Below are 25,077 nucleotides of genomic sequence, written 5' to 3' on the forward strand. Positions count from 1 at the left end.
TGAAGATCTAAGGTGTAAGAAAGTGAATTTCCTAGTTATACAAACTAAGCTACAGGGGTTTAATTTTTACGTGTGTGTGTGTGTGTGTGTGTGTGTGTGTGTGTGTGTGTGTATTGTATTGTTCTTGTTAAGATAAAATCTTATTATGTATCCCAGACATGCATTGAATTTCATGACCCTTCTAATAAACTCAGACATTAAAAATATATACCATCATGCCCAGCCATTTTTCTTATGTTTTATCAACATTAATGTATAGTCAAATTATGTCTTCTAGTAATCATATTTTGATTTAAAATATTTATAAATAAACTAATGGGAAATAAGAAGAAACAAATATCTGGAGAGAACAATGTGTGGAGATGAAAATACATGAATTTCTGATCCTCAGTCTGGACTGTGCATTTGTCTCCCAGTGCTGCCTAAGAAACCAAGACAGGTGTATCAGACTAAAAAGAACATTTATTTTATTTTATTGTTCAAAGCTCTGTAGGCTAGACAGATTTTTAATCTGGAAGAATGTGTCTCTGTTCCCTGCTCAGAATATTAAAGCTGAAAACAAAATGTTGACCTGGTTGACTCTTCCCTTGAAGTGCTAGTTATGAACCATCTTCCAATTCATTCTTGTCAGCAGAATTTAGTTTCTTGTGGTTGTAGGACTGAGATCCTCATTTCCTTGCTGACTGTCCGTTGAAAGCTGCTAGAAGGTCCTTTAAGCTACCCTATTTCTTGCTATGTGCTCCTCCATCTTTGAGGATGGGACCTCAAGTACTCATATTTTAAGTCCCTGAGCTCCCTTTCTGTGACCAGAAGGAATATTTTGCTTTTAAACGGAGAATGATTAGGGTAGGGTCATGCAAATAATCTTTCTATCTTTTTGTGTTTTTCAGGTGTGTGTGTGTGTGTGTGTGTGTGTGTGTGAGAGAGAGAGAGAGAGAGAGAGAGAGAGAGAGAGACAGACAGACAGAGAGAGAGAGACAGAGAGAGAGAGAGAGAGAGAGAGAGAGAGAGAGAGACAGAGAGACAGAGAGACAGAGAGACAGAGAGAGAGACAGAGGGAGAGCACATATGTGTAGGTGCATGTGGAGGCCAGAAGCCAATAATGGGTTTCTTCCTTAATTTCTCTTTACCTTAATTTTTGAGACACGGTTGTCAGGCTGGCTGACCAGTAAACCTCAGGGATCTGCCTATCTCAGCACCAGGATTATAGGGGAGCCATTGTGCCTGACTTTAACATGAATGCTGGGGATCAAACACATGTCCTCAGGTTTGTGGAGTAAGCACTTTACTGACTGAGCCAGATACCTTCCTAGCCCTTAATCTTCATATCTGAAGGCTAACAATGCCATTTAAATAACATAATGCTAAAAATAGAACTGATACTGAATTCTGAGAGTTATGTATCATATGAATGACAACATCGGAATACTCTGTTTTCCAGAAAACGCTATTCATAGACACACAGGTTCCATTACACTTCACTGTCTTAGGTCACACCAAGGGCTGGGTACCATTATTGTAAGACCTGTCTAATATCTCTCCAGCATAATTTATGGCTTGCTCCCTGAGCATTGCTGCAAATGTCCATATTGGACTAACTGAGGCTCTCAGCTATTTCACAGTTCGTTCTGGACTTTAGATCCAAGAATTCTAAATCTGTCTTTCATAGCACTCCCATCAATCCTCCTTACTTGACCTCCCAAGTGCAGGATTTGAGCCACTATGCCTAGCTTCTGTAGAACTTTATTTTAGGAAACATTATGCTGCAGCCGTTGATTGTATTCTGCCCCCAGTTCCAGTTCTGAGGCTCTACTTAAACATCCTGACACAATGCTAAAGGTTTCATAATGACTAAAACAATTCTTAAAGCATTTCACATGACACACATGTGGAAAAATCATCTATAGTATGCATATTTTGGACAATACCAGGTCACTTCCTGTGTGGGTGCATGGGTGGGTGGACCTAAGTTGGGGATATTTTCTGAGGCTATGTGCAAAGGCTGTGGCTGGGCATCTCACTCTTGTGTGTGCAATGTATTTACATCACAGAGAGCTTGGTTTAACATGGCTATTTCATTGCTCCCCTATGAAGGTTCTGCTGTTGGGTCTGTCTTTTGTATCTGCCAACAGCATTCTTTCCTTCAAACAGAGCCTTCTGAGACCATGGCTTCTGAGGCTGAGTAGGTTGGCCATGTACCATATCCAACATCCTGATTCAAAGACAATTAGCCCTAGAACAAGCAGTTTGTATGAGGTAGACTGGTATGAAAAATTCTCCTATTAGAAGCCAACTGACTAATGACTTCTCTTTCTTGGAAATCTGAACTGGAAGTTGTAGAAAGAACCAACCAATTGGTGAAAGAGAGAACAGCAGACATAAAAGGGGGACATCTGATGAGGAGTAACTAAGCCAGTTTTAGTGATGAAGCACTACTAAGGTTTGAATGTGAAAAGTTCTCCACAGGCTCCTATGTTAAATCCTTGGTCTGTAGCCAATGATGCTGTTTTGGGAGGTTCTGGAAATTTCAGGAAGTGGAGACCAGCTTGAAGTGGGCCTTTAAAGGCCATATCTGGCTCAGTTTCTATCTGCTGCTCTGCTTTCTACATGCCACGAGGAAGCTTCCTATACCACATGCTTTTACTACAGTGATGTCCTTCCCAAGCATGGGACCAACCAACTATGGACCAACTCATTTGAAACCATGAGCAAAATAAATTTCACCCCATTTAAGTTGTTCTCTCCAGTTATTTTCATCACAGTGGTGCTAAGTAATTAACAAGGCTCAGAACAAGGAACTTCTAAGAGGTAGTGACAAGATGACTCAGTGTGGAAAGTTGCCAGGAACTCCCAATCTCCTGACTCCTTTTTGCTCAGGCAGACTTCTCTCTCTGCTTGCACATTCCAGTGAGAGTCCACTCTCACTGAATGAATCTAATTGGATATTTTGATCTTCAAGTAGCAGAAAACCAAACTACAAGTGGTCTAAGTATGGAAAATGTTTCATCTCAGGTAGCAAGACAGATCCTAGGAAGTCATTGAATCTTGTGGTTCAATAATGTCACAAGACACTCATGTGTTTCCTAACTTTCTCTCTGATCACCTCAATGTTATGTTTGTCTATCTAGCCTATATCTTTCATGATTGTAGAAGACTGCAAGAAGCCAGGTGGTGGTGGTGGTGCACGCCTTTAATCCCAACACTTGGGAGGCAAAGGCAGGTGGATCTCTGTGAGTTTAAGGCCGACTGGGTCTACAGAGCTAGTTCCAGGACAGCAAGGGCTGTTACACAGAGAAATCCTGTCTTGAAAAACAAACAAACAAAAAACAAAGCAAAACAAAAAACAAAAAGAAAAAAGAAAAAGAAAAGGACTGCAGGAAGTTTAGTCAAAGACATTGAGAGACAGCAAAGGAACTTCCTTTCCTGTGCCTTATTAAACAGGAAGAAAAATACTCCATCAACTCCTCAGTGTGCTTCTCCCAGGACTCCTTGGACAGCATATGTTCATGGTATCCTATATTTATTCCTAACCACTCACTGGAGCCAGTGAGGAAAAATGAAGCCTCCCTGAAACCTAGGTACTCTACCCAGAAAAATGAGCCTTCTGTCAGCTGAGACCAGGCAAGCAGCAGGATCTGTCTGTTCCACGTACCACCTTAGGCACTTGTGGTGGTCTGAATGAGAATGGCCCCATAGGCTCACATACTTGAATGCCTGGTCACCGGGGAGTGGAACTGCTTGAAAGGATTATAAGGATTAGGAGGTGTGACCTTATTAGATTAGGTGTGGCCTTGTTGGAGGAAGTGTGTCACTAGAAGTGAACTTTGATGTTTCAAAAGCCCATACCAGTCCCAGTGTTGTGCTCAAACTCCTCTCCTCCCCTCCCTTCCCTTCCCTCTCTCCTTCCTTCTCTCTCTCTCTCGTTCTTTCTCTGCCTATGGATCAGGATGTAGCTCTCAGCTATTGCTTCAGCATCATGCAAGCAGCCATGCTCTCTTTCATGATAAAAATGGACTAAACCTCTGCAACTGTGAGCAAGCCCCCAACTAAAGGCTTTCTTCACTAAGAGTTGCTTTCATCATGGTGTCTCTTCATGGCAACAGAACAGTGACTAAGGCAGCACTGAGCATGATGTTCCCTTTCAGGAGATAAGTTGGTTGTATATGTTTTGTTTTGTTTTTCTATTTGAAAGAGTCAAAGAGCATGCTGGTCATCATTAGTATGCTGAGGTCTTTGGCAGATACTCTTAGTGTTGGGACCTGAGTGGTTACACAAATGCAGTATTTAATGGAATCCTAAAAGTCCTCATCACTTTCTGATATTTTATGAAATCCTAAAGCTTTGCATGGATGCAAATTTAACAGGAACTGAAGAAGAGACCTGTCTTACTTACTGTGAAGAAACACTCTGACCAAGGCAACTCTTATAAAAGAAAGCATTTAACTGGGGACTTGCTAACAGTTTCAGAGGTTTAGTCCATTATCATGATAGCAAGGAGAATGGCAGGACACTTAGCAATGGAGCAGTAGCTGAGAGCTATATCCTGGACCACAGGCTGAGAGAGAGATCCTAGGCCTGACATGGGCTTTTGAAACCCCAAAGCCCACTTCCAGTTATACTTCCTTCAACAAGGCCATATCTACTCCAGAAAGGCCATACCTCCTCCTGTAAGGCCATACCTCCTAATCCTTCTCAAACAGTTTGACTACCTGGTGACAAGCATTCAAATATATGAGCCTATGGGCCCATTCTTATTCAAACACTCATGGGACCTATAACATTGCTCCTAACCCTCTAACCTTTCAGTTCATTCCTTGCTTTCCTATGCCTGTGAAGCAGTGTGCCAGCAGCCTGGTTGATGCAGGACCTACCTCTAGTCTATACAGGGGCTTTTCTAGAATAGTAGCTTTCAAAACTTCCTTGTGCCTCACAGAATCACTTGCAATCTCCTTTGAACAGGAACTATGGTCTCTACTGCCAGAAAGATGCTTTCTCACAGTTTTGAAGAGTTTGCTGCTATCCAGGATTACTGATGACCAGTCTCCCATATAAGGGCCTAACTTTCACTTCAACTTGGATGGAAGCATCTAAAAAGGCCACTGCACAGTTTCTACCCTCAATAAAACCTGCTTCACTGGCAACCACTCTACTACACAGCAAGGCTGGCTGGCCAAAGACATAGAGGACTTTCCTCTCCAGGAATCTTGGAGGTTGCAAAATTGCCAGGAAGACATAAAGAGAAAGTTTTAGGGTCTTAGAGCCTAACTAGGTGAACTGCCATGGAACTCCGTGCCTTTTCTGTCCCTTTGCTTCTTCCACCCAGAGATAAGTAGTTTAGTTACTAGCCCTGAAGGCTACACAGGAAGCCTTAAAGATAAGGAGGAGACTGGTTAAAAGCACCAGTAAAGGCAAAGCTTCACAGACCTAGAGCCCTAGTCACATTGGAGGTGGATGGGGGTGGAGTAGGCAGAGCTGTGTAAGAGTCTGTCCTGTGCTCCCTGTTAGTACACATGCTCTGAAAGCAGGTGCAACCATTAGAAAGCACACTCCTAACCAAGCACGTAGGTATGCCTGTGGTTTTCTTTCTCAAAGAACACCGCTGTCTGTTTCCTGATTTCCTGGTTCCTCCCACAGTCAACTCCAGATCCCAGCAAAGGCTGAGAAGCCTAGAGATGACAAATGGCAAAAGGAAGCTGGTGTCTTCCTGCACTGGAGGATGTAGAGGCTGCTGAGCAGTGTCCTGGGAAACCCTGACCATCTCCCCAGAGCTTCTGTAGAAGACACTAGGGTTACTAGACAGCTCCAAACATTGTTCATAGCCAGTGTCAGCCTTGGCCAGGCGCTGGGGGCCTTGGTTCTGTGTGAACCCTGTGGGCTGTGGGCCAGGGCAGCACGGAGACCTTTTCCTTATGTACCCACTTGTAAAGCAACTCTGTGTTTGTGCCCAGCTCTGCCCTATGGGCTCTCTAAGATCTGGCTCTAGTGTGCAACGCCCACACTGCAAGAATCACACAGAGCTTCTCCACAAAGCTGGAGGGCTCCACCACAACATTGCCTTCTGTGCCCATGCAGGAGTCACCACAGTGGAGGGCAAGAAGGAGGCCCCAAATTTACTCAGGGCCTCTGCAGTTGCACACGGATTCTGTACCTTAAGGTTACACCTGGCTCTGGCGCAGGCGAGTAGGGGGGCAGGCCAAAAGGCAGCACTGAAGTCTGTCTGCTGTTTAAGTGGTGGAGGGGGGCTTGCCTGGAGGTCCTCTCCTGCCAGGGGACTTGGTTCTCTAGTGAGGAGAAAGACCTTTGGATGAATCTTTAATCTTAGTTCCGCCCGCCTGCCGTGTACCAGCTGTCCAGCTTTAAGAAATCCACTCCCTCTCTCTGTTTTCTTGAATATAACTAATTATAGCTACCATTCTAACTCTTAATTATTTTCCATGTACTTCACATATATTATTTTTATCTACACAACGATTTTGCAGGCTTGGTGTTATTGCCCACATTCTGCAGATGGAAAAGTAGGATTGTGCCCAAGAAATCTGACTTGCCAAGCTTATACCACTGTTAAATGGGGACACATGACTTGAATAGTCTCTGCCTGTAGGCCCGGTAGGTACTGTCTCTCAGGGAGAACAGTTTTTAAAAGGTGAAACACTGATAGAGTCATTCTTTTCTGCCTTATCTTCTGGCAGGTCCTGAAGGCCAGGTGGGTAGCATGGCCACCCCTTGTGGAGATCAGAGTGCAAGAGGAAAGGGAGTACACTGGTGGGCAGTCGGTCTCACTCACCTTCTGCCACTGGAATGGAGGGTTCACCTCTCTCCTGTCAGTTCTATGGCGCATCCACCAAATTGTTGAGGAGGAAGATACAGATCACTATCATGGTGTCCCCCCCCCCACCCCCGCCGCCGCCCTCCAGGCAAACATTTTCTCATCATTTCAGAATGGAAAGAGAAGAATGGACCAAAGAGGTCTATAGATGACTCTAAGGTCCTAGATCCCAGTCTTATGATCATTAATAGGAGGCCAAGGGTGGCCTCAATTTTTCTTTATTTTTCTTTAGTGTGTCTTTTCACTTCATAGACAAAATGTGGAATACTGGGGAAAGGAGGGTGTCAGTGAAATCTGAGTGTTACTCTTGTAAAATCAAATCTGTTAATATCACCACCAGTCTTGCCTGGCCCACAAGTGGTAATACTCAAAGTGGATGATGGACAAATACATGCTTTGGGCAGTGTAAAGTACCTTGGAAATATAGATGATGGTATTATTCATACAAGGATCTGGAAGAAATAGGAATATAAAGATGAATGCCATGTTGGAAACTTTCAGATTGTCAGATGAAATAAGAATGGCTACTCAGGAGAAAGGAGAACATTCATGCACCACTAATGGGAGTGTGAATAAATATAGTTAACATGGAGAACACATGAAATTTCCTTTTAAAAATTAGAAATAGAGCTACCGTTAGATACAGTCACCCTACTATTGGGTTATTATCCAAAAGATATTAAATTTGTGAATCAGGCAGGCATTTGTGTTATGATATATTGCACAGGGGACCTTGAGGGTGTCCCGTGTGTGCAGGGAAACATGCTGGCATGCTGGGTAGATGCAGCGGCAGGCTGGTGGGCAACCCTTAAAATGAGGTTTTTACATCAGGATGCAGGGCGGCACCAAGGGGCGGGTCAGAATACTAACACTGGCTCCCAAGAGACAGGTAAGAATATTGACAATCTGCACATCTTGTTTATTACAGCATTATTAACAATAGCCAAGATATAGATTCAACCTAGATGTGTAAACAGATGAATAGATAAAGAAAGTGAGGTGGATATATACAGTGCATGAAAGAATTACAACCTGTAAATGTTACAGCAACATGGATGGAAATGGAGCACATTCTGTTGAATAAAATTAGTCAAGCACAGAAAGTCTCCCCTTCCTTGGCTTGTGGCTCCTTCTTTAAAGCAAGTGTCTGTGTCTAGTTCACAGAGAATTATTGTACTATCTGCTTTCATTGGCAAGCTCCTGTCCCTTCTCTAAAGCTGTGTCCTCCTTTTTTAAAGGGGCTTATACTGACTGGTTTTCTGTATCAACTTGTCACAAGCTAGAGTCATCAGAGAGGAAGGAGGAAAGTCATCAGTTAAGGAAATGCCTCAATTCGATCCAGCTGTAAGGTATTTTCTCATTTAGAGAACATTGAGGGAGGGTTCAGCCTATAGTAGGTGGTGCCATCCCTGGGCAGGTGGTCCTGGGTTCTATAAGATGGTAGGCTGAGTGAGTCAGGGGAAGCAAGCCAGTAAGCAGTACTCCTCCATGGCCTCTGAATCAGCTCCTACACTCCAGAATCCTGCCCTGCTTGAGTTTCTGTCCTGACTTCCTTCAGTGAAGACAGCAATGCTGAAGTGTAAGCCTAATAAACCCTTTCCTCCCAACTTGCTTTTTAGTCGTGGTGTTTTGTCATAGCAATAGAAACCCTAACTAAGACAGGGCCTTTTAATTACATCATGTTGGGAACATAGCATGAAGGTCCTTGTGCCCACAGATCTCCAGAAAAAACAGGAATGTTGAGCATACAGAATTGTCTTTTCAATGGTAAAGATGAAAAACCTGGTCTCCCATTCAGAAAGCTGATAATTGGAAGTGATTAACTCCTTGGTGATCTGTGTTATCTGTTGGACCAGGCCATATCAAGCTCTTACAACCAAGACAGAAATGGCTAGTAACCTAAATGACCCAGATAGCCAGATGCTGTCCCAAACTCCCACAACCAAGACCAGAGGTGGTTAACAGCCCAAATGACCTCTATGCTATCTGTATGACTGAGACCAGGACAGACTCTTAGGCCCTTAAGCTAGTACAGGTATCCTATCTCTAGAACCCATACGCTCCGAGTGAGTTTCAATGTAATTATGCTTCCTTGTGCAACAGGGATTGTATTATATCAGGAAACTTTTTTTTACAGATTATACTGGACTTAAATATATTGGGAATAAACCACCTGTTATTAGACTCCTTGAAGTCTTATCCAGGTTGATGAAGTCAATTTACACCAAGTTTTCATTCTTATCTCTTTGCAGGGCTCACTTCCCAGTGTGACACCTTCAGGGACCCTCTCAATATCAAGCCCACATAGATACTCGAGAGTAATATTCCCATCTAAAGAATCTTTTAAAATTTTTATTACTATTCCTTGAGATTTTTACCCATATAATACCGTTGATTATGCCTACCCCTGTCCCTGCATCTCTAATCTCTCAGGCTCTCTTAGCTTCATATATTCATTTTTTATTTTTTTTATAACCCACTGAATCCAATTACAACTTCTCATAAGTAAATGTGTGTAGGGCCATCTACAAAGACAGAGCAATGTTCCAGAGGCCAATTCTCTGAAGAAAACTGACTCTCAGTTGGTTTCTTCAGCAGCTATCAATTGCCAATAGCTATGAGATAGGTAGGGGTGGGTGGGACCTCAGGCCATCTCAAGATTTTTACTGCAACCACAGTTATAAAGTTCCTTGGGCCTGATAAGGTAACATAGACACAAGTACTAAGGACTAGGACTTGGACTTCTTTGGATGCATACAGGTGTGAGATGGGGTGGAGGGGGCTGGAGGTAGGGTCAAGGGGATTCACTTCAGCAAATCTAGAGATTCAAATAAATATTTAAAAAGAAATATATCTGGGTGAGATAGCACAGATTTATAATTCTAGCAATTGGTAAACAGAGACAGGGGATTGTGAGTTTGAGATCAGACTCAGACTGGAAAGGAAGGAAGGAAGGAAGGAAGGAAGGAAGGAAGGAAGGAAGGAAGGAAGGAGAGGAGGAAGAGAGAGAGAGAAAGGGAGGAAAGAAAGAAAAAACAAAAGGAAGGAAGGAAGGAAGGGAGGGAACGGTGAACTGAACTCTCCCTCTTCAAATAAGCCACAGTGTAACTTTCTCTATAAAAACTTTTCACTACCTTTATATAACCAATAAAAACAGACTTCCTGCTATCAGGGGAGAAGCTATGGGCATCATCACACTTAGGTCACACATGAGAGGAAGAAGAAACACTCTATGTTGGGAAGTTATACTCCTATATGTGCTTCACTGAGGACTGGCTACAGCCTTTAGAAATTATCAGAGGCTAATAATTGTTCACAGCTCTTCAGCTGCTCTAATCTACAGCCCTTTGGCTCCCTAGACTTCAAAACATTTTTAAAAAATTAAACTGCATTTTGTAGAGACGTTTCAGGTTCACAACAAAATTGAGCAGAAAGTACAGAGAGTTTCCATATACACAAGGCCCACACCCACACCCTCCTCCACAAAAAACATTTTAGAAAGCAGAGTTCTTGGCTTCTTTTCTTTTCCAAAATTAATACCAAGACAAAAAAATTCAAATGTAGCTGCTCTGACTGAAGTGGCATTCTCAGCCTCTGAGCCTCTGAGCCTCTGTCAGACCCTAGTGTACACTTTGAAATGTCTGTTTTAAAGTTCTTTCCATGAGTGAAATGTGGAGAATAACATAGGTTAGAAAGCACTCTCTGGACTACAGAAGTAAGAAGAATATGTTGGAAATTATTCTTCAGGCTGCAGAAGCAATAAACAATAATGTTCTGCCAGGAACTGGAAAAGAACAGGCTTCCATTCTGAGACTTGGTTTCCCATCTCTGCCACCAAGAACAGGCTCCTCTGTGCTATGAATCAGTTTATTTTAGCTGCAAGAGGGAAAGCTGGAAAACTACAACTGAAATGTGTACCCCCACCTCAAGGTGGGTCTGATCAACTCACAAACTTAAGGGGCTTCTTGCCATGCATTCCTTAGATGCTGAGGACAAATCAATTAGTTGTTTTGGTGGAAGAAGAGGACCAGAGAAACAGAAATAAATGGTGAGCTCCCTTGGAATGCAGTGTTGGAAGAGCTTCCAGGAGAGGTACAGTGAAGGCCTGCAAAGTTTTCCAGAAAAAATGGTGTTTCAGTCAATATTTTAAAACGCTAGCCCACTATAGAGGTTGAGTAGGCTAGGATCCTGGAGTTGAATGATCAAAACCAGGAGATGGAGAACAGCTAAAATAGTGTGTGTGTGTGTGTGTGTGTGTGTGTGTGTGTGTGTGTGTGTGTGTGTGTGTGTTTAAAGTAAGCTGGGAATAAGTGGCATTTTAAGAAAAAGGCCTTGGCTTCAGTAGTGCCAAAAGGCTAAGCCCAGTGTATTCTAATACACCAATTAGAGTACTGGTAAACAAGAGAAAAGGAAATTTATCTAAAGCATTAGGAAGAAGAACAGATAAAGGGGCTAGTGACCCCATGTCCATCTTCAAGATATTGACAGGAGCTTTAGGTTTAAATAGAAGAGTCACTGGGGCAAGAGGGGACAGATATTCCTCACTAAGCAGTCATAAAGATGTAACCTGGTTCGTCATCCTGGAATTACAGCTCATTGTCCCCACACTTGACTCAATCATCTCAGTTCTGGTTCTGAAAGGTGATCTGAAGAAATTGTTAGGGCCAACATCACTTGAGGTGAACAATGTCAGTCCTGCAAGATGATTACTTCTGCTCCAAGATGCATCCTTATCTGGGGGATGGAATTTTCTATTTTAAAAGGATTTGATTTTTTGGAATCCAAAGTGACTGTAGTTTGAACAGTAACTTCCTGTATGCCTTTATTCTCAAAAGACAATGAGACAAATTAGGTACAAGACTCCTTGAATGATTAGCAAGCCTAAGCTAGATCCAGCAGGACTCCTTGAATGATTAGCAAGCCTAAGCTATATCCAGCAGGAGATGGAGACAAAGTGAAATGAGAACAGAAATGTCAGGCTCTTCATTCTGCTTTCAGCTACCTTCTAGGCCCTGTTGAAGAGGTAAGTGTGTTTAGCAAAAGCATCTTCGAAGTGCCCATTTTAGGGGCAGATGTTGCCAACAGACCTTGAGACATATTTAACTGTGGACTTTCTCTAAGAGCCAAGGCAGTCACTTGGGGTCCTAAAAGGATAAATGGGAGTCTGATTTACTCTTCCCTGCCTTCTCCTGAGTGATTGACCTTGGGTCCCTGAGGCTCTTTTCCTTGCTGTGACCATAAGGAGTCTCTGGGTTGCTGGGATTCTGGGAACAAAGGATTGGGGTAACTTGCTCATTCAGAACAAAAGACCAAGGGTGGGTCTATAAAGGGCTTTGGGTTTCCATGAGCCTCATGAGGTTCCAGACTGAGGTTGAAGGCTTCAAGGAAGGAGTGTTCAGAGTTGAAATGGAGTCAAGGGCCAAGGGCCAGGGTGGGGTGATCTGATGGCGGTTGAGGGCTGGTAATGGGGTAGCTGAGGGCAGGGATGGGCGTGCTGAAGACTTGGACTGGAAGTGAAAGCAAGAACCCACTTTGAGGGCCAAATTGGCTTAGAGCAGCCTGTAGGGTGTACTCCCAATCCTCACGTCTTAGTTTCAGCTCTTGGCTTCTTATAGAGCCTCTGGGCCCCAGATGAGGGATTCTTGGCTTGAAAGCCCTCAACCTACCCACTGTCTCCTCCTGGGACCTCAGCGTCACTTCTCTGGAGAGCAACTGCTAGCAGCCCAGGCCTGTGCGGGAGGTGTATGTGGGTGGGTGGGTGGGTGGGGGGATGCGGGCAAGACTTGTGCACAAGCGCAGACTGCAGCTCTCAGCAGGGTGGGCACTGCAGCTCCTGTGCATTCTCTGGTGGCTGCTCAGAGCAATGACTTGTGGCGGGAGTGCAGATCTGCTTCAGGCATCCAGCCAAATGCGGTGATTTTCCAGGTCCACACAGGCCAGGAGGAGAGGATTACAGGGAAAATAGACAAAAGTGCCAGGGAAACTGGCCTGTTCTGCATTGTTTGGGAGTCAGGTGAGAGCAGTAACGGGAACCGTGTCTCACCCCTCCCAGCTTGGGGGAACCCGACCTTGAAAGGGCACTGGGCCCAATAGCTTCCCATTCTGGAGGGCACTGGGGACAATAAGTCCAGATGGAGACTAGAGCTGGCCCACGCGTTCCTCCCAGGCAGTGTACAGAGTACATGTCGTCTCTGCTCACTCTCACTACAGGCATAAATAATGTGAGGAGAGACACTGCCCAAAGAGGCCAGACTTCTGCAAAATTGGTTGAAGTGGAGGGATGGCCCAGGGCCTGCCCATGCTTAGCAGAAAGGTCTCCCCAACCATATATAAGGCTAAGATAGGAAATGTGAACCACCCAAAAAATGATGATTACAAGTTGAATTCATTTTTCTTCCTTAGCTGGTGCAGCTGAGGGCTTCTATCTCCAGACTCTGAGCTGTCCTTGCTTGATCTTTTTGGGTCCCACCCTATTCTGTCTGAAGTAGTCACTTTGGAATGTGTTTCCTCCAGCCTGGGATTTGAAGATTACTCATTAACATTATCATTCACCTTCTGTCCCTTTTCACGGGTATGTTGATTATTCCATTTTTTTTTCACCTGAATTTTTGAGTGCTGTCTGCTGAGAAATGGCCTCTTCAGGGCCTTCCCATTTTCATGCTATTTCTGGTCCAGACTATGTCCCTTTGATGGTTGTCATCCAGTCCTCCAGGAGGACAGGCACTGTGGGTGTGTAAGGCTTGTGGGATGCCTTCAGTATGATGACACAATATTTCATAGTCCTCAAGAAATATCTAAGGACATGGCCTCATCGATGAGCTGGCACAATGTTCATATTGCACAAAAGGATACATTGAGATCCAGATAGAAGGGACTGGCCTGATCACTCAGCAAGTTTTGATACAGCTGGAATTAGAGCCCAGGTTTCCTGATATCCACTCCATTCTTTTACTGAGTTTTGGAGGCATTGAAATTTGGAACATGTTTCCTGGTTATATATGTTCACTCAGATACCATTAGTAGCTGTCCCACAATGTGCTAGGTATATGCAGTTATATATTGCATTTTGAAGCTTCAATCACTGATGAACTCATATATAGTGATAGTATTCTAAGATTATGATGAAACTGAAACATTCATATTATTCAAGGCTGTCATAGCCATTTAAATGTCATAGTGCAGTGTGTCACACATTTGTCAAAAGGGAGTAAAGAGATTTAACTACCTTATATAAAAGTATAGTGCACTTTACTAAGTTCAGTGCATAACACTTGATAATAAGTGATTATTTTATTGATTTATGTATTGATGTTACTTCTAATTATTATTTTAGATTACATTCTTTTTTGTAGTTTACAGTTAAATAGTATACCAGATTTATCAGCAGCAGTTTCATATACCATATGTTCACTAGTCTCACATAGAAGACAGCATTAAATGAAGACCTACTGTAGTTGTATGTTTTCTCTGGTCCCGCCCGGCTCCCATGGCCCTGCAGTCCTACAACCACTTTTAAAGTAATCATTCAGAGACTTATATTATTTTCAAACTATATAGCCTACTGGCTCAGGTTTCTCGCTAGCTAGCTCTTACATCTTAAATTAACCAATTTTCATAAATCTATGCTTTGCCACGTGGCTTGTGGCTTACTGGTACTTTCCATCTTGCTTCTCATGGCAGTGGCTAGCAGCACTTCCTCAGCTGGTTCTCCTTTTCCTTCCTCTGTCTCCAGCTGGAATGTACCATAGAACCTTATTCTGCTTCACCATTGGCCAAACAGCTTTATTTATCAACCAATCAGAGCAACATATATTCATACAGAACACCATCCCACAGCAACCTACCCCATCTACATTTATATGAGTACATTCTGTAATATTTGCTTGATGACAAAATGCATTTATCAAGATGTGTCCCTGCCATGAAGCAATTTATGACAGTACATAGGGAGGATCTTGCTCCAAAAGCTTGTCATTCAGTTGGACAAAGAAAACATGCCTCTTAGCATCTTTACATGTACTTCTGTCATTTTTTATGTTCATTGTTTCCTGTCCCTGTCTCTTTCAAAGAGGAGGCTTATAGAAAACTAATCCTGAAGTGATGCAAATCCTTTGCCAAAAGATATCTCAAATCCAGCTGCTGCTACTGACTTATTGATGGACATTATCCAGTGGCCTTGGGGAGGTGGTGGGCAGTCCAGCCATGGCCTGTAATAAGGAGAGACAACTCAGCATCCACCCTCCTGTGAATAATAGAACAAAAGCTACCAGTGCCTGCCTGCAGGATCAAAGCACATGGGCAAACACTGTGTCTCTTAGTTAAATAGATCTGCAAAAGGCACTGGAGCAGCGAAGCCATGGAATTTTCTGGGAGGGAAGTCTGAGTAGTAGATAAACATGCTAGAAGAGGATTTCTGTACCCTATCAGATGCTTCCTGGTGGCACTTGTGGTCTTTCTCTGGGATTAGAGGGCTTATCCCTCTGTCCTCTTTCTATACCATCTATCTTTAAGCCCAGAGAGATAGAGTAGATGCTGACTTAAGATCTGTGACTTAGGCACACCATGAGTTTCTTAGGGCTTAGTTTTCCCATTTGTAAAGAAAGGGAGAAATATTGGCTCAAGCTTCCTGTTCCTGTCAATAAGCCCATGTCTCTGGGAAGAGGAAGACTAGATCAGTTGTTTCAGGCCCTTGTCTGATTACTGACTGACAAGTAGAATGATGGCCATTTCTATTCTGGGTCTTAGTGTGAAAATGCTCATTTCCTAGGAAATTTGGAGATGGCAGATTGGCCAATTTATTTATTCTTTCTTCTAGCCTGATTACATTTGGCAGTAGACAACCTCAGAATAATTCTAAGGGCAGATACATTATTTTGATTTTAAACCTGAAAACAGTTTTTAAGATACTAAAGTCTGAAGCTGGAGGTTGGCTCACTGGTTATGAGCACTTGTGACTCTTGCATAGGGCCCAGGTTTGATTTCCAGTACCCACATGGCAGCTCACAACTGTCTAAACTCTAGTCCCAGGGTACCAGAACCCCTTTTCTGGTATCCATGGGCAACAACCATAAACACAGTGCACATGCATACATACATATACGTGCAGGCAAAACAATCATACTCATAAAATAATAAAAAGTTGAAGATTTTAAGTCTTTGCCTCTGAGGGTGTGTGTATGAATGTTTTGCCTGCATATTTTATGTGCACCTTATGCTTGCTTGGTGCCCACAGAGTTCAGAAAATGGTATCAGATTCCCGGGAACTGCAGTTGAAAATGGTTGAGCGTCTCCACGTGAATGCTGGGAATGGCAAGTACTGTTAACCCCTGAGCAATCTCTCCAGCTCATGTTGACTATCTTTTAAAATGCCTAGTGGAAGCATTTAGAAACTTTTGGTGAGTTAAGTGTATTGCTGATTTTTCAATTGAGATTTTGTTCTTTATGTGAATTGTGATAGTTCTTTCTGTATTTTTGGGTATGGCTCCTGTGTCACATATATGAATTGCAAATGTTTTATCCTGATCTGTTGCTTGCCTTTTCTTTGATTTTATTTATTTACTTAAACAGTGTCTTACTGTGTAACCCTTGCTGGCCTTGAACTCATCATAAAGACTCGGCGGGCCTCAAACTCACAGAGATCAACAACTTACCTCTTCCTCCCTGCTGGAATTAAAGGCATGCCTGTGTTTTCTCCTTCTTCTCCTTCTTTTCCTTCTCCATCTTCTTCTTCTTCTTCTTCTTCTTCTTCTTCTTCTTCTTCTTCTTCTTCTTCTCCTTCTCCTCCTCCTCCTCCTCCTCCTCCTCCTCCTCCTGTTCCTCCTCCTCCTCCTTCCTCCTCCTCCTTCCTTCCTCCTTCCTCCTTTTCTTCCTCCTTCTTCATTCCTTCCTCCTCCTTCCTTCTTCCTTCCTTCCTCTTTCCTAACTCCTTCCTTCCTTCCTTCTTCCTTCTTCCTCCTCCCTCCTCCTCCTCCTCCTCCTCCTCCTCCTCCTCCTCCTCCTCCTCCTTCTTCATGTAATGCCTTTCAAAGACTAAGTCTTAATTTAAACCTTTGGTGAAGTCTGTTGATTGATAGTTTATATTGTGGCTGTTTTCTTGCTTTTTTTTTTTTTTTTTTGGTTTATTTCGATACATGGTTTCTCTGTGTAGCTTTGCACTTTTCCTGGAACTCGCTTTGTAGACTAGGCTGGCCTCAAACTCACAGATATCCACCTGGCTCTGCCTCCCAAGTGCTGGGATTAAAGGCATGCGCCACTGCCGCCACCCCACAATGGCTGTTTTCTTTATTTGCACTGCCTCTCCAAAAGTATTGCTTATCCTAAGGTCTCTAATATTTCTCCTATGTTTTCTAATAGTTTTAGGTTTTAAGTATAGATGGATGGGGCATTTTGAATCAGTCTTTGGTACAGTGTGAAATAAGAACTCATTTAACTTCTTTTTTTCTATAGGGATATCCAATTGCATTATTAACCTTCAGGAAAAACAGTTATACCTTATCAAAAATAGAGGGCTAGTCTTGGTGGCACACACTTTTAATTCCAGCAGAGACAGGTAGATCTCTGGGAATTTGAGGCCAGTTCAGCCTACATGAGTTCTAGGTCAGCCAAGGCCACATAATAGTAAGATCCTATCTCAAATAAAACAAAAATAAATAAAATTTCAAAAATTGATAGTTCCACTCCTTGGCTTACTGCTGTGCTCCATAGATCTGGCTTTGTGCTTGTCTTGAACTTAGATGATAGGAGCCTTGATCTAATTTTATTTAACATTTGATATTGCTCTGTAAATTGTTTGCATTAAGTTTTATGTTATTTACCTGAGGTGAAATTATCACAGCCTAGCCTCCAGCTTTGTTCTTCTTATTGTGGGTATTCTACATTGCTTCCATTACAATACAAACCTTAGAATAAGCTTGTTAATTATCCAAAGAGTATTTATTTGGGATTTTAACTAGTCTTATATTGAACTTGAAGATCAGTTTGGAGATCTTAACAATATTGAGTATTTTGTGCCTGAGTATAGTGTATGTCATCACTTATGTAGATAATCCTTTAAATTTCCTATTGTTATTTTATAGTGTTCATTTTGAAGACTCTTTATTAAATTTATTCCTAAGTATTTTATATGTTTTGATGTTATTGTAATCCTCCTTTTTATAACATGTATGCTTTTAATTTATTTTTCTTGCTTTACTATAGAGGCTAGAACCTCAGTAGTATATTAAATAAAAATTTAAAATAAGTATGTGGTGTACTTCAGTGGTCAAATCTATTCCCAGAATGCTCAAAAACTTGTGTTCTTCTGTCAGTACTACAAAGAAAGCAAACAAAAATTTTAAAAAAATTCAGGTATCCTAACCTTGTTTCTGATGCTGAGAAGCTACTACTATTGTCTTTCTTCCTTGACTAAGCTAGTGTGTGGGAAAATGTTGCTGTGGGCCAGCCATGACATGTGAGTACAAATGAGTGTCACTGCAGTAGCTTGAATGAGTATGTCTCCAATAAACTCATATTTTTGAACACTTAGTTCACAGTTGGTGGAACTGTTTGGGAAAGATTAGGAGGTGTGGCCTTGTCACAGGAGGTGTGTCACTGGGGGTGTGCTTGGAAGTTTCAAAAGCCTACATCATTGCCATTTAGTGTTCTCTCTCTCCCTCTCTCTCTCTTTGGTTGTTGTCTCAACATGTGACCTCTCAGCTACTGCTTCAGCACTGTGTCTGCTGCTGCTCCCATGTCCTCACCATGATAGTCATGGACTTATCCTCTGAAACTGTAAGCAAGCCACCAGTTAAATGGACAGAACAGATAATAAACACCACATTTAGCTCTTTGTGGTCTGCATCTCAGCAGCCATAGCTGTGGGTTCCTTCAGTCCTCTCCTAGGAGAAACTGGGGTCTGATTACATGGTAACATAAAGCAGGCTGAACAGAGCCTGATAGGCTGCAGCCTCCAGGTGCCCTGCTGACTTACATTTCCCCTCCCCCATCTTATAGTATTTATGCTTTTGGCAGTCCATCCTTGTAGCAAGAATCTTAAATGGTCTTATTAATAAAATCAAACCCAGGAGCCAGGTAGTGGGGGTGAATGCTGAATGATCAGAGAAACAGAACAAGTCACAGCTTCCTCACCTTGCCAGTTCCTCAGCTGATCCTGTTTTCTCAGACTAGAAGCCTCTCAGTTCTCATCTAGAATGAATCTCAGCTGAACTGCTTCTTGAAAGCCTGAAGTTTAAGGAGCTCTAGTTCCTGGTCCTCACACCTTAAATACCTTTCTGCCTCCTGTCATTACTTTCCTGGGATTAAAGGCGTGAGTCACCATGCTTGGCTTGTATCCTTGAATATACAGAGATCCAGGTAGATCTCTGCCTCTGAAATGGTAGGATTAAAGGCGTGTGCTACCGCCGCCTAACCTCTCTGTTCTCTGACCCCAGATAGGTTTATTAGAGTGCATAATATTTTGGGGAACACAATACCACCACATATCCTGTCTCATTTGTCTCTCTTAGCAAGTACATACTCATGTAGACACAAGCACTCTTACACCTTCACATGTGAGAGACTTGAAAACCTTGGAAGAGGGTTGGAGAAACTTTACAAACACACATGCCAGTACACATGAGGATAACGCTAGAGAAGGGGAGCCAGACATGATGGTGCACACTTGTAATCTCAACAATTTATAATTTACCAGTGCTGTGGCAGCACATTGCTTCATTTAAAGCCCACAGTTGCATACCGTCTTTTAACATAGATGCTGCCTCAAAAAATTATCATAGATAATGTGGTGATATGGTGTGAATATGATTTGTCCTTTTTGAATCTTGTGCTGAAACTTAATCCTCTTGTAAAATGTTAAGAGGGGGCTGGAGAGATGGCTCAGAGGTTAAGAGCAGTGGGTGCTCTTCTCAAGGTCCTGAGTTCAGTTCCCAGCAACCACATCGTGGCTCACAGCCATCTATCATGAGATATGGTGCCCTCTTCTGGCCTACAGGGACACATGCAGGCAGAACACTGTACACATAATAAATAAATCTAAGAAAAAAAAATGTTAAGAGGTAGTGCCAGATGGAACTTTAAGGAATTAAAGATTAGGACTCTGCCCTCATGAGTATATTAACCCATCCACCTGACTAATAAATTAGAGAATTAATAGATGTGCTGGATAGTTTTATGTCAACTTAACACAAGCTGAAGTCATTTGAGAGGAGGGAACCTCAATTAAGAAAATACCTCCATAAGATCTGGGTGCAGGCAAGCCTGTAGGGCATTTTCTTAATTAGTGATTGATGGGAGAGGGCCATCCATCCCTGGGCTGGTAGTCCTAGGGTCCATAAGAAATCAGTCTGGACAAACCATGGGGAGCAAGCCAGTAAGTAGCAACCCTCCATGATCTCTGCTCCTGCTTCCAGGTTCCTGACCTATTTGAGTTCCTGTCCTGACTTCCTTTAATGATGGACTACAGTGTGAAAGTGTAAGCCAGGGTTGGGGATTTAGCTCAGTGATAGAGTACTTGCCTAGCAAGTGCAAGGCCCTGGGTTCGATCCCCAGCTCAAAAAAAAAAAAAAAAAAAAAAAGAAAGTGTAAGCCAAATAAACCCTTTCCTCCCTAGCTTGCTTTTGGTTATGTTGTTTCATCATAGCAATAGTAACCTTAACTAAGACAATAGGTATCTCAAGAGTAGCTCTGCTATAAAAGTCAGTCTGGCCAGGTCTCTGGAGCCTTCTCTATCTCTTGCCATGTATATCATATACCAACATATACCAGAAAGAAAGCAGATACAGCCCTTTATCTCAGGTAGCATCAAGAGCCCAAACAAACATTTTTATTCATATATTGCCTAGTCTGTGAGACAGAAAATGGAAAGGATTAGCTTAAATAAAAGAAGAGCAGCTGAAAACTGGATTATTACTGTATAATCCAGTGTATATTGAGATGTGGGAGACTACCACTGTCCTCATCCTTCCTTCATAAACACCCAGAATTTGTGAGATGAGGTGTGAGGATGGGGATGGAGCACCAATCATAACTTATATTAACAAGGTTTTGTTAGACAAAAATGCTACCCATGCTACCAGGCTGTCTTAATTAGGGTTCCTATTGCTGTGAAGAGAGACCAAGGCAACTCTTATAAAGGAAAACATTTAATTGGGGCTGGCTTACAGTTTCAGAGGTTTAATCCATTATCATCTTGGCAGGAACTGTGACAGTGTGCAGGCAGACATGGTGCTGGAGAAGGAGCTGAGAATTCTACATCTTGATCCAAAGGCAGCAGAAGCAACTGTGTGTCACAGTGAGCGTAGCTTGAGCATACCTTGTACCTTGTAAACATTGCAACTCAGATGGTAAAGGTATACTGGCAGTCAGGAGCCAAGGAATACCACAAAGTCACTGTAATCATCGAAGCTCTGCTCCAGGAGAAGTGTTACAGCTCTGCTCCTGAAAGATTTCCCTAGTGCAAGGATAATAACTCTGCTCTGGTGGGAACTGCTTTCCAGGTTTCCCCAGCAAAAGTGTTACAGCTCTGCTCATCTAGCAGAAAGTTTTCCTAGAGAAAGTTGTTACAGCTTACAGCTCTCTGCTCAGCAAAAGTGTCACACTGCACAACAAACCCCACTCAAGAGATTTATCAGAGAGGAAAAATCCAGGAGTGTGGTTGCCTCTGCTAGGGTGAGAAGCAGCAGCAAACTGAACAAAATGCAAGGCTTATATAGGGTTTCTTTGGGTGAGGGTGTGGGGCTTTTCAGGGTTGAAATTTCCATCGTGGGGTTGGTAGAATTTCAAGTCCTGAGCATGGTGGGATTCTATGGTCAGACTCTGAAGCAAGCTCAAGGATTGGTGGGATTTTGTGGCCTGATCTTGGGGCAAGCTCAGGGACTAGTGACATTTGAAGTCCTTGGCTCTGGTCTTGGGGTCAAGTCAGGGTCAGGGTGCTTTTCCTTGGCCCAGGTCTCTCAGGTCAAGTCAGGGTCAGGGTGTTCTTTTCTTGGCCCTTTTCACCTCCCAGAGCCACCCACACACATAGTGTCACACTTCCTCCAACAAGACCACACCTACTCCAACAAGGCCACACCTCCTACGGGGGCCATTTTCTTTCAAACCACCACAAAGGCCAAGGAAGTCTTTGGTTTTTCTGAAAGGCTAGAGAGTAGGTCCACTTTCAGGCACAGCTGGGTTCAGAACCCCAACCACATCATCAGGACTTTTTGTGTTTTGAACATAGCAGTCTCCAGCAGTCTTGGGCTTTTATCCCATCAGATTAGCAACAGCAGAAGAATAAAGTTGCTTCTCCATTATCTTTGACACAAAAGCCCCAACAAAATATCTGATTGTTGGGTGTTGGGTCGTATAATCATCCCTAATCTAATTATGTGTCACAGGACATGACATACTGTGATTGGCCAGCCAGAGTTCTGAGCACATCCCTGAAAGGTAAGTAGCTATCTCAAGCAGCCCACAGGGAAAGAATCTTTTACAGAGAAGAGGAATAGATCTCCATAGCACAGCAGCCTGCTGCTTGCTAAACTCCAAGCAATATTGACTATGTGACATTCTTGGCTTTTGTAACATTTACACAACTGAGAGCTTGAAGATAGTCTGGACTGTACTTGGGATGGAGAGGTTGTTCTTTTCCACAGTCACTGGGGCATGACTTCTCTATGGGAGGTAGCAGAGTATTCCCTGAGCCTCATTTATTATTTTAGTAACCAGTGTAGACAAAAGATTGTTAACATCAAGTTGCCAGAGTCACCAGGAAGAAGGATCTCAGTGTTGACAATTGTCCCTCCTGAAATGCTGTGACTATTCTCTTGGACTCAGAGCATTGACCCCAGAGGATGTAGGATTGGAGCCAAGTAGGTGGCTAAAGGCCATGTATTACTGGTTGTTAACCCCCAACACCTTATGACAAGTACAAATAAGACTACAGAAATCTTGAACATAGACTTCAGAACTGTGAAATGGTGCCTGGGTAGGGCCCTTACCTAGCAAGCAGGAAGCCCTGGGTTTGATCCCTCTCCTAACATTATACTGGGTATAGTGGTACATACCAGTAATACCTGTACTTAGGAGGTAGAAACAGGAAGATCTTAAATTCAAAGTCATCCTCAAGTTCCAAGGCTGGTTTGGGCTGCATTCTCTCTCTCTCTCTCTCTCTCTCTCTCTCTCTCTCTCTCTCTCTCTCTCTCTCTCACACACACACACACACACACACACACACATAAATGATAAATGATAGATAGATATGTGATAAATAGATAAATAAATTTAAAAGGTAGATATTAGGCATGTACCTAAATAGTTTTAAAAATACAGCCCTGGGGGCTCATGATTTAGGGATTTGCAGGGAAGTGCAGGTACTAGTTTTGTGAGAAGTCTGGAGTTGGAGGTGAAGGGGTGAGGGGTTTAATGATGGAGCCTCCACCTGTGTGGAAGGATGGTCTTCCTTACTTTCAGTGTTCACCCCTAGGATGAAGGGCAGGCCTGCACCCTGTGGTTGCTAAGGGGCCTGCTTCTTGGGATTCTATTTCTACCTTATGAGTTCCAGATCCAGTCATAGAATTCTACCAAGCATGCATGGATAAAATAATCATACAAATGACCATTAATACAGGGGGCACTTACTATGTGCCAGTCATTGTTCAAAGTGCTTTACTGTACCTCACAGCTAATAAGGACAGCAGTGAGATTTGGATCCACGTGCCAAAAGAAATATATGATACACACATTTTAAGTCTGAAATCAATAACATACCCCATTTACTTGAACTCCCCATGTTGTTGGCAAAAGTAGAAAGTCTGAAATGAACATCTGAGAATAAGGATCATAATAGGGGACTCAAAAAATAAATGACCATTTGGGCCTTTCTGTCCATCCTGCCTCTAATCCTGGCTTTCTGGCCACACTGGGAAGTGCTAAGATTTATGCTATCTAGGGGATAATTACTCACCAGTATGCCCAATTCCCTCTTCCCCCTTTTCTTTTCTCTGGTTATTGTAATTATTTGAGAATTTCCAGAATAATCCATCACCAAGTCCTCCAGAACAAATTGAATGTCAGGTTTATAAAACAACCTAATAAAGCAGATGGCATTACCCACTGGTAAACCTTTTCTGCACCTCCTACTCCACCTCATAATACTTCAGTGTCTCAGGAAGCTGACAGAGTATCCATTTACAGGCAGATTAATCCTGAACACTATAAACATGGGAAGAAAATTATATTTCCTTGCTTCATAATTGATAAGAAGGACACATTAATCTATAGAGCCTGGAGGAAGGACCCTTCTGCTTGTCCAGACCTTTGTGGGGGGTCTGAGAAACAGGGAACCGGCCCATCTGTCTGGCTGTGTGTTTATCAGTCTATTACCAGTGACTGAAACTGGGTACCTGCACCCTCAGACAGCAGCCCACTCTCCATGAGCTGAAGGAGATCAAGCCCCACCTTCAGGAATCCAGGCCTGCAGTTGAGACTGCCACTTCCTGCTTTCTTTTACTGTACAGGATCTGTGAGATTTGAGAAGTCTGTAAACACATCTCTGAAGTGATTCTGTAAGTTGACCTCTTAGTCTACTCACTAACCTTTGAGAGGGTTCCAGAAGGAATTCACTCAGTAAGATTCTGACTTAATTTCCTCATTGCTTTCTACTATAGCTTCTCAACATTTAAAAATTAAAAATACTTTAAAAATATTTAAAATAACATTTAAAAATGCTTCCTCTCCCTTCCATGCTAGGGGCAGCTGTGAAGTATTATCTCTTTGGAGGCTTGTCAGAGCTGTCAAGAAATGCTTTATGGCCAACTCCTTTCTTCAGAGGCGTGGGGTGGAGGAAGGGTTTCTGAGAAAATTCTAGTTCAGAACTAAGGATCTCCTAAACAGACATAAAGCTGACTGGGACACATAAGCACTGCCCCACTCCACACTACCCCACCCCACCCTGATGTGGAGGGCAATCTCTGGCCATCAGGCTTGAGAAGACTTGGAGATGGAATGAATATGGTATCTGGGCAAATTTACCCAGAGCGGAAGAGAGTCTCAGGGCAAGTGCTGGCTGATGTGAGAAATGGGACAAAGGAGAAAGGGAAGAGCTTGTCATTTCTGCCTCTGGCCTTGGGATCTGTCTCCTTAGCATCTGTCATCCTGTTTCCTCCAGAGCAGAGTCCGAATGCTGGCCTCTAGGCAAGTGGGGCACATGCCTGGTGTGATTATTTAGCAGGGTGCTTTTGCTCTGAATACGCAGAGTGTACTCTCTGGTCAAT

This window comes from Onychomys torridus, chromosome 11, assembly GCF_903995425.1.
Source record: "Onychomys torridus chromosome 11, mOncTor1.1, whole genome shotgun sequence".
NCBI lineage: Eukaryota > Metazoa > Chordata > Mammalia > Rodentia > Cricetidae > Onychomys > Onychomys torridus.